Source organism: Symphalangus syndactylus, chromosome 17, assembly GCF_028878055.3.
Source record: "Symphalangus syndactylus isolate Jambi chromosome 17, NHGRI_mSymSyn1-v2.1_pri, whole genome shotgun sequence".
NCBI lineage: Eukaryota > Metazoa > Chordata > Mammalia > Primates > Hylobatidae > Symphalangus > Symphalangus syndactylus.
This window is the reverse complement of record NC_072439.2, coordinates 71,965,629-71,976,868: the sequence shown is the minus strand read 5'-3', so window position 1 is coordinate 71,976,868 and position 11,240 is coordinate 71,965,629.

Below are 11,240 nucleotides of genomic sequence, written 5' to 3'. Positions count from 1 at the left end.
TTCTGTTACTTGCAGCCAAAAGAGCCCTAACTAGGCCAAGCACAGTGGCTCATGCCTGTAATCCCAGCGTTTTGGGAGGCGGAGGTGGGCAGATCACTTGAGGTCAGGAGTTCAAGACCAGCCTGGCCAATATGATGAAACCCCGTCTCTACTAAAAACATAAAGCATAAAACATAAACAAAACATAAAAAATGCCTCAGCCTCCCTAGTGGCTGAGATTACAGGCGTGTGCAACCACGCCTGGCTAATTTTTGTATTTTTAGTAAACCAACTTTACGATTTGCTTCCTGTCACAGAAGTAACTCTCTATTTTCAATGGTTAGAGGGCTGTGCTGTCCGATATGGTAACCACTAGGCACAGGTGACTGCTTAAATTTAATTAATTAAAATAAAATATTTAAAAATTCAGTTTCTTAGGGTTTTTTTCTTTTTTCTGTTTTTTGTTTGTTTGTTTGTTTTTTGAGACAGGGTCTCACTCTGTCACCCAGGCTGGAGTGCAGTGGCGAGATCTTGGCTAACTGCAACCTCTGCCTCCCAGATTCAAGGAATTCTCCTGCCTCAGCCTCCTGAGTAGCTGGGACTATAGGTATATGCCACCATACCCAGCTAATTTTTGTAATTTTTGGTAATTTTTCACCATGTTGGTCAGGCTTGTGTCAAACTCCTCGCCTCAAGTGATCCATCCGCCTCTGCCTTCCAAAGCGCTGGGATTACAAGCGTGAGCAAGGTGAAAATCAAAAGAAAACTGGAAGTGAGTACTGCAGAAACAGTCGGGGACAATTGTGAAGTACCTGAACCAGTAATTGCAAACTGTGTCCCTACCTCCCACTCTATGCGATAACTTGGGGAAAAAAAGGATATTAAGTTGGCTCTCTGAGAATTACCTGTAAAACAAACAAAAAGAAAGAAACAAAAATGGGAAGGAAAGAAAGAGGAAAGGAAGCAGAGAGAGGCAAAGTCACTTTAAAGAGAGAAAATGATTCTCTGTTCAGAGTAAAATTTGACTGAATGTATTAACAAATCAAAATAAATGTAACCTTCAAAAGGCATAACTGGTCAGCAGGGTTACAAAATTATCTCAGCTGTGGAGATTAAAGAATCAGCCTCAATGTATTCAGAAAGTAAATCAGGTATTTACCTTCCCTTATTCTGATTTTTTTTTTTTTTTTTTGATATGGAGTTTCGCTCTTGTTGCACAGGCTGGAGCGCAATGGCACAGTCTCGGCTCCCCTCAACCTCCACCTCCTGGGTTCAAGCAATTCTCCTGCCTCAGCCTCCCGAGTGGCTGGGATTACAGGGATACGCCACTACGCCTGGCTAATTTTGTATTTTTTTAGTAGAGACAGTTTTTCTCCATGTTGGTCAGGCTGGTTTCAAACTCCTGACGTCAGGTGATCCGCCCACCTCGGCCTCCCAAAGTACTGGCATTACAGGTGTGAGCCACTGCACCTGGCTGATTTTTTTTACCCATGAAATAAGCTTGTGATTATAATGGGGCTTCTCAAACCATTTGCACCTGGAGATCTGTGCCAGTGTAAATGCTCCAGTTCCTTTTCTAACTGTAAACACATGTATGGCATGCTGGTTGTGTGCTTCCAATGCTGTACGTTTAGTTAAGATGAGTCTGCTCATCACAGACCAGATCAATCTTGTTTATTGACAAAATCGGGTATCTGAACCTTCAAGGCAAAGAGCCAGGTTCTAATTAACCCATATAACCTTGGTCTGGCCAGATCTCTGGCAGACAGCAAGATGACCTCCCTACCAACTCCCTGACCTGTTCCAGGGACATATCTTCAAAATATTATTTTCTAAGTAGGATCAGGAGAAACTGTGGAGATCCTTAATGGATTCTGGCATGGCCTAATAAGAACAGAGAACCAGAGGGGTTAGATATGGAAGACTATGAGACAGATGGGTTAATCTAAAGGATGATAGCAGGAAAATGAGAGGGCCAGCAGCATTCTTATCTGGGAAGTATTGGGCACTTCAGAATTGAATATCCCCATAAGAAAGTTGTTTGATGAGACCCAGAAATAACTTACTGAAATGAAGAGTAGCACACAACCAGTGTTTTTAAATAGGAAACTTTTCATCTTGACTTCTTTTTTTTTTTTTTTTTTGAGACGGAGTCTCGCTCTGTCGTTCAGGCTGGAGTGCAGTGGTGCGATCTCGGCGGCTCTCTGCAACCTCCAACTCCCAGATTCAAGCGATTCTCCCACCTCAGCCTCCCAAGTAGCTGGGACTACAGGCACGTGCCATCACGCCCGGCTAATTTTTTGTATTTTTAGTAGAGACGGGGTTTCACCATGTTAGCCAGGATGGTCTCGATCTTCTGACCTAGTGGTCTGCCCACCTCGGCCTCCCAAAGTGCTAGGATTACAGGTGTGAGCTACCGCATCCAGCCTCATCTTGACTTCTTACTACCCAAAAAGTATCCTTCAAAGCACCAGAGCAATTTTTCTGAAAGTGGGATTTGCCAAGTGCCTGCACCAGAATCATCTAAGGAGCCTGTTAAAAATATGGGTTCTTGGGCCCTAGAACTACCAAATTAGAATATTAGGGATCAGAATGCAGGAATCTTCCTCCTTTAACCCTTTTTTTTGAGACAGAGTTTCACTCCATCACACAGGCTATAATGCAATGGCTCGATCTTGGCTCACTGCAACCTCCACCTCCCAGCTACTAGCAATTCCTCTGCCTCAGCCTCCCAAGTAGCTGGAATTGTAGACGCGTACCACCATGCCTGGCTAATTTTTGTATTTTTAGTAGAGACGGGGTTTTGCCATGTTGGCCAAGCTGGTCTCGAACTCCTGACCTCAGGGTGACCCGCCCACCTCCGCCTCCCAAAGTGCTGGGATTACAGGCATGAGCCACTGTGCCCGGCCTTCTTCCTTTAATCTCTATTAAGCAAGCTCCCAAGTGCTTCTCTGTCCTCTCAAGTTTGAGATGCTCTATACCAAGTGAAGGGAAGTATACAGAAAAAGTAGAGGAAACAGTTCCCCTACCCAAAGGTGACCAAGGGACAATGGTGGCAGCAGGGTCACTCAGATTGGCCACTCAGGCAGGCAGGACAGAAGTGTAATGTAGACTTTCCTAAGAGAAGGAACAGGCCTGACTGTTCCAAGATAGGCCCGCTGCTCCACTACCTTGAAAGTAGTTTTTTAAATGCTCTTTAGCAAAATTGGCATAATTAAGTAAAAAGAGCACTCTGGAATTCTCTCTCTGTTTCTCTCTCTCTCTCTCTCGGCAACATGGCAAGACCCCGTCTCTACTAAAAATACAAAAAAAATAGCCTAGCATAGTGCTGCAACACCTGTGGTCCCAGCTACTCAGAGGCTGAGGTGGGAGGATTACCTGAGCCTGGGAGGCAGAGGTTGCAATGGTCCAAGATGGCACCACTGCACTCCAGCCTGGGTGACAGAGCAAGACCCTGTCTCAAAAAAAAAAAAAAGAAAAGAAAAAGAAAAAAATGTCAGGCCAGGCATGGTGGCTCATGCCTGTACTCCCAGCATTTTGGGAGGCCGAGGCGGGCAGATCATGAGGTCAGGAGATCGAAACACGGTGAAAACCTGTCTCTACTAAAAATATAAAATTAGCCGGGCGTGGTGGCGGGTGCCTGTAGTCCCAGCTACTGGGGAGGCTGAGGCAGGAGAATCGCTTGAATCCGGGAGGTGGAGGTTGCAGCGGGCCGAGATCGCGCCACTGCACTCCCGCCTGGGTGACAGAGTGAGACTCCATCTCAAAAAAAAAAAAAATTTCAAATCCTTTGACTCAACAATTATTCCCAGAAATGTATCCTAACAAAGAGAGTGGAAGAAACACTAAAAGATGTATAACAAATATGTGCATCAACAGCATTTACCATTAACAAAAAATTAGAAACTTTCTAATTTGAATTATATCAATCAAGATGCATGCAACTCCTCCATCCTCTTCTAACAGAAACCATCTGGCTCATTTACTCTGGCCTTAGGGTATTCTCTGAGCAAACGATGGTTGCTGAATGAGTCAGGAGCAGGGACCAGAACCATAGTCTAACCAAAAACCTAGACTTAGCCTGACCCAAAAAGCCCAGCCCAGAGGGTTAATACTGATTAATTAGACCAATTAGACTTTCTCTTTTTACGATTTAACAGGAAAAGACGGAGTTAGTTAGCCAAGTGGAATTTATGCATTTTCCCTTATAAATTAGTTATATATGAAGTTATATATTAAAACCTCAGGCAGTAAAATGATTATTTGCAAATATGCCTAATGTAAGTATTAAAGTTATTTTCCAGAAAAAAAAAATGTTAACAACACTGTTGTTTTATTAATTAATGTCTCAACCACTTCCCAGTTAAATTAGTTACGGTAGGTGGTCAACATATTCTTTCAATTGACAGCAGGGGAAATAAGTGTTGATACTAAAGTCTTACACTCACAAAGTTAACTATCCTGGATTTAAAGCTCACTAGAATTGGCCTCTGTGGGAAATAAATATTGGCTCTGTTGCCAAAATCAGAGACTGGATTTCTAATGAATAGGTTTCTTTTGCACAGGTAATACAGATTTTAAAGAAACCACATGGTCTCATTAAAGGTTAATGTAAATGTGAAATTACTACCCTGAAGTTCCATCAACCACTTTGTCGATTTTTAAATAAATCAGTTTCTTAAATAAAGCTCTATATAATATCTTTATTTAATGATTATTTTATTTTATTTATTTATTTTTGAGGAGTTTCACTCTTGTTGCCCAGGCTGGATGCAATGGCACGATCTCGGCTCACTGCAACCTCCGCCTCCCAGGTTCAAGCGATTCTCTTGCCTCAGCCTCCCAAGTAGCTGGGATTACAGGCATGCGCCGCTACACCCAACTAATTTTGTATTTTTAGTAGAGACGGGGTTTCTCCATGTTGGTCAGGCTGGTCTTGAACTCCTGATCTCAGATGATCTGCCCGCCTCGGCCTCCCAAAGTGCTGGGTTTACAGGCATGAGCCACCGTGCCCGGTCTATAATATTTTTTAAATGTGCTTTAGTCAGCTTCTCCTGAATGGACAAAGGCCAGGCCTTCAGTATTCAATATTTAAATATTTTACACATTCTAAAATACATATTAATAAAATAAATACTGTATTTTACGAAAGTGGAGAACAACATGCTAATAAATGTTGCAAAATTATTTAGTTGTAAACAATCATCTACACTGATGTAGACTTCTGAGGCCATTCACTAAATACATATGTATTGCAGAGATCATGGTGGGCCAAAATAAATAGGAAGTAAGAGTTCAGTCTCCTGCAGGCCTGTGTGGCCTCACCAGCAGCATCACACCTGCTCAGATGTTCAGCTGAGATCTCTACCTAAACTGGAAGATCTTCTTATGTTGCCTCTCCAGGTTTGGCTTCTTGCTTCAGAAAATGATACCAATCATAATCTCTGCTCCATCTATTGTTCAAATATCAAAACGTCAGAAGTAGGCTTCTGCTGTCAATCAGCTGTATTGAATTTCTGTCCTTCAGGATATAAGTTCTCTTCACTTTAATTCTTATCAAAGCACAATTGTGAAGAATGCTATTCATCAAAGATTGCCTGGAGGACTGCAAGGCCATTTACTCTTTAGACATGTTATTTTTCCCTCCTTGGATTTTTCCCTTGGATCAAATCAGACTATCAGAAATGCTCAAACTTAAAACATGAAGAGTTCCCTTTCTGAAGAGGATTTTTTGGCATTATGTTCTCTATCTCTATATGGGATTTTCTAGGAAGGAGCCACCTATCTTTTGTTGGTTGAGGATGACTCAGTGTTTTCTTTATGAGAAGCCATGAGAGAAGTTTCTGTTGGGCCTTAACTGCTTTGCTTCTGTCTTACAAAAACTAAGAGGATTCTTTTTTTTTTTTTTTGAGACAAAGTTTCACTCTTGTTACCCAGGCTGGAGTGCACTGGCACAATCTCGGCTCACTGCAACCTCCGCATCCAGGGTTCAAGTGATTCTCCTGCCTCAGCCTCCCAAATAGCTGGGATTACAGGCACACACCACCATGCCCAGCTAATTTTTGTATTTTTAGTAGAGACAGGGTTTCACCATGTTAGTCAGGCTGGTCTCAAACTCCTGACCTCAGGTGATCCTCCTGCCTTGGCCTTCCAAAGTGCTGGGATTACAGGCGTGAGCCAACGCGCCCAACCCTAAGAGGATTCTTATTAATAACATTTTTTCCCCAGCTCCTTAGAAGCTCAGGATCACACTTGTAGGCTACCGCTAGCTGCGATTGTGTGTTGACTATACCCTTGGTTTGATTTTATTTCCCACCTTAAATTTCTCATTGCTCTCATTTCAGCTATGAGACAGGGAAGAAAGAGGGGAAGGAGAGAGGGAGGGAAAGAGAGAAGTCCAGGATAAGAGAAAGATAAACTGAAAGTTCTGGTTAATATGTCATTTGTTGATTCCTTTTGCATGCGAATAGAAGTGCCATGTCCACCTTATAAACACTAAGATGACTTTCATCTTAGTACAAAGTATTTGTACCAAGAGGATCTCAGAACTAAAAGAGAGAGAGAGAGAGAGAGAAAAAAAACTTTGTCGTTCGTTTCATCCATCCTGTCCATATGATTTAATCAGATAATTTTGGTTAATGAGTAGATATCCACTCCATTAGCTTTAAGTCACGTGGAGGTGGTGGATTATAAGGAAAACTGTAACTGGAACCAGAAAGTCCTCAGGCTCCCAGGTAGCCAAGTACACCTTCTTTTCTTCATAACTTTGACTTACAAGTGGTATTGTTAGAGGTGTGTGAACCAGACCAACTACATCTAAAATAGAAGCTGGGTAAAATAAGGCTGAAACCTACTGGGCTGCATTCCCAGACGGTTAAGGCATTCTAAGTCACAGGATGAGATAGGAGGTCAGCAGGAAATACAGGTCATAAAGACCTTGCTGATAAAACAGGTTGCAGTAAAGGCGCTGGCCAAAACCCTCCAAAACCTAAATGGCCACGAGACTAACGTCTGGTCATCCTCACTGCTACACTCCCACCAGAGCCATGACAGTTTACAAATGCCATGGCAACGTCAGGAAGTTACCCTATATGGTCTAAAAAGGGGAGGCATGAATAATCCACCCCTTGTTTAGCATATCGTCAAGAAATAACCATAAAAATGGGCAACCAGCAGCCTTCAGGGCTGCTCTGTGTATGGAGTAGCCATTCTTTTATTCCTTTACTTTCTTGTTTTTTTCTTTTTCTTTTTTTTTTTTTTTTTTTGAGATGGAGTTTTGCTCTTGTTGCCCAGGTTGGAGTGCAATGGTGCCATCTCGGCTCACCGCAACCTCCAACTCCTGGGTTCAAGCGATTCTCCTGCCTCAACCCCCTCTCCCCACCCCCCTCACACACACACCACCCTCCCCCCTGCCCTAGTAGCTGGGATTACAGGCACGGCCACCACCCCCAGCTAATTTTGTGTTTTTAGTAGAGACGGGGTTTCTCCATAGTGGTCAGGCTGGTCTCGAACTCCCAACCTCAGATGATCCACCCGCTTCGGTCTTCCAAAGTTCTGGGACTACATGCGTGAGCTACTGCACCCAGTTTATTTCTTTACTTTCTTAATAAACTTGCGGCTCACACCTGTAATCCCAGCACTTTGGGAGACCGAGGCAGGCGGATCACGAGGTCAAGAGATTGAGATCGTCCTGGCCCACATGGGGAAACCCCATTTCTACTAAAAATACAAAAATTAGCCGGGTGTGGTGGCACGCCTGTAGTCCCAGCTCCTAAGGGGGCTGAGGCAGGAGAATAGCTTGAACCTGGGAGGCGGAGGTTGCAGTGAGCCGAGATCGCGCCATTGCACTTCAGCCTGGCAACAGTGCGAGACTCCGTCTCAATAAAATGAAATAAAAAATAAATAAACTTGCTTTTGCTTTGGACTGCGGACTTGCCCTGAATTCTTTGTTGAGTGAGATCCAAGAACCCTCTCTTGGGGTCTGGATCGGGACCCCTGTCCTGTAACATATTTCTGGTGACCACAGAAGGGACTATAGTGCAGAAACCCCCGACCCAGCGGCTACCTTTGGGTAAGTGTTGGGGTCTGGTAACATCTTTCTCATGAACCACAAAAGGGACAATACTGAGGAGACCCCCTAACCCAAAGGAAATAGACTGCAGCACTGATTGGACGACTTTGGGTAGGTGATGGAGTACCCAGATAAAGAATGGGATTGGGTTAGAGGCCCAATTTAGGAGAGTTAGAGTCTCTTCTAAAACAGAGTGCATTAGAGGTCCCTCTTAATAAAAGGCAAGGATGCGGCCAGGTGTGGTGGCTCACTCCTGTAATCCCAGCACTTTGGGAGGCCAAGGCAGGCAGATCATGAGGTCAGGAGTTCCAGACCAGTCTGGCCAAGATAGTGAAACCCCATCTCCACTAAAAATACAAAAAATTAGCCGGGCGTGGTGGCGGGCGCCTGTAGTCCCAGCTACTCGGAGAGGCTGAGGCAGGAGAATGGCGTGAACCCGGGAGGCGGAGCTTGCAGTGAGCCGGGATTGCATCACTGCACTCCAGCCTGGGTGACAGAGCGAGACTCTGTCTCAAAAAAAAAAAAAAAAAAAAAGAGTGCTATGGTTAAAATCAGTTTAATTAAAAGTGGATATTCAAGCTCTAACAGCCTGGACTCCTTGGGAAAAACAGGAGGCACAGGAGACCCCTTTCCTGGCCGTGTTCTTCCAAGGGCTCCACCCTAAAGCCATTAATGCAATTAAGAAACTTAAAACCAGGCCGGGCATGGTGGCTCACGCTTGTAATCCTAGAAACCTTGGGAGGCCGAAGCAGGCGGATCATGAGGTCAGGAGATCGAAACCATCCTGACTAACATGGTGAAATCCCGAATCTACTAAAAAATACAAAAAATTGACCAGGTGTGGTGGCTCACACCTGTAATTCCAGCACTTTGGGAGGCCAAGGGGGGCAGATCACCTGAGGTCAGGAATTCCAGACCAGCCTGGTCAACATGGTGAAATCCCGTCTCTACTTGGTGAAATCCCGTCTCTACTTAAAACACAAAAAATTATCTGGGTGTGGTGGTATACACCTGTAATCCCAGCTATTTGGGAGGCTGAGGCAGGAGAATCACTTGAACCTGGGAGTGGGATGTTGCAGTGAGCTGAGACCGTGCCACTGCACTCCAGCCTGGGGGACAAGAGCAAGACTTCATCTCAAAAAAAAAAACAAAAAACAAAAAACAAAAAATTAGCCAGGCATGGTCGTGGGCGCCTGTAGTCCCAGCTACTCAGGAGGCTGAGGCAGGAGAATGGTGTGAACCTGGGAGGCAGAGCTTGCAGTGAGCCTAGATTGTGCCACTGCACTACAGCCCAGGTGACAGAGCGAGACTCTGTCTCAAAAAAAAAAAAAAAGAAACTTAAAAACTGGCAAATGAAAAATCTTACACCTACTGTAGTAATCTTCTTCTGTCTTTCTGTGTACTTATATATGTGTTGTGTATAATGTTTATACAAAAAAGCTCTAATTAATTGGCTTAAACAAAAATAAGCACTTAAATATTTCAAAAGCATGGCCAGGCGCGGTGTCTCATGCCTGTAATCCCAGCACTTTGGGAGGCTGAGGTGGGTGGATTACCTGAGATCAGGAGTTCAAGACCAGCCTGGCCAACATGGTGAAACCCCATCTCTACCAAAAATACAAACGTTAGCCAGGCATGGTGGTGCGTGCTTGTAGTCCCAGCTACTTGGGAGGCTGAAGGAGGAGAATCACTTTAACTTGGGAGGCAGAGGTTGCAGTGACCCCAGATTGTGCATTGCACTCTAGCCTGGGTGACAGAGTGAGACTCTGGCTCAAAATATATATATATATTGAAAGCAAAATACAGGCGGTGGCTCACGCTTGTAATCCCAGCACTTTGGGAGGCCAAGGCGGGCGGATCACAAGGTCAGCAGATCGGGACCACGGTGAAACCCCGTCTCTACTAAAAATACAAAAAATTAGCTGGGCGTGGTCACGGGCACCTGTAGTCCCAGCTACTCAGAGAGGCTGAGGCAGGAGAATGGCGTGAACCCAGGAGGCGGAGCTTACAGTGAGCCAAGATTGCACCACTGCACTCTAGCCTGGGCAACAGAGCAAGACTCCATCTCAAAAAAAAAAAAGAAAGCAAAATACAAACTGTAATGCCTTTTAGTTCATGTAACTTCAGTAATCTTTGGGAAATAAAAACAGCTTTAAAAATTATTGATAAAAACATTTAGTCTAAATTATGCAGGTCAAATATTAAGTTTGCTAAATGCTTTAAGGTCATAAACTGCCTCTGTAACTTTTAAAAATTGTTCGATGGCTATCTTAAAGCCATTAGATTCTAGATAAGGCCTGCAAACATGTGGAATTAGCCATGCCCCCTAGCTATACAAAGAAGATTATAAAGAAAGAGATTTTATGTAAGAAAAGATCTTGCGTGATAAATTCTTATTCTAAAGTAAATTGATGGGTTGTTTAAAAGGAGGGATGTTTAGGGCAAGTCACAAAGTCCAAGAATGTCTCAGATGGTCTGTGTAAGTCGTGAAAGGGAATTTATGCAAGAAATGTACAATTCAAAGGTTGTTAGGTCTCCTAAATGCTTCATAAAATGTCACTATGACTCTTACTGTACAACTTGCCTGCTTAAGTAAGGTAAGGCCTGGTGCTGTGTGGAGTTAGCCTCACCCCCTAGGTATGCTGGAGAGTCAGCCCTTATCTGCACTTCTGCCTGGTGTGTCCTAGGCTAAGCTTCACACCTAGTACACAATTAAAATGGCTTACTAACCAGGGTTTTCACCAAAAGTAGAAGTGGCTAAAAGTTGACTTTGTGACATGTAATTGAGACTATTGAATAAGCAATTTTACATGTAAGATGTCTAAGGAAAGTAGAATGTACTTTTGGTAAAAGATTATAACAAGGCATGGGAATATGGTTTTATTGCCTAAAGGGTTAAAGAATTGTTTTAAGTTAGATAGAGTAAAGCTAAAGGTTTAAACAAGTTATGGAAGGTTTATAACAATTAATTTCAAGAAATACTGTATGTGAATATATTGACTAAAGTTAAAGGGGTATTATTCAGTTTTTCCATAAATTAAATATTGGAATAAATGCACAACAGGTTTTTCTTAGAGCACTAATCTGCTCTTTCACAAAAAAAAAAAAAAAAAAAAAAGAAGGGGTTATACAAGGTTTATAACAATCTTACCTTATGGCTAAACATTAAAATTGGGTAAATATGTCTATA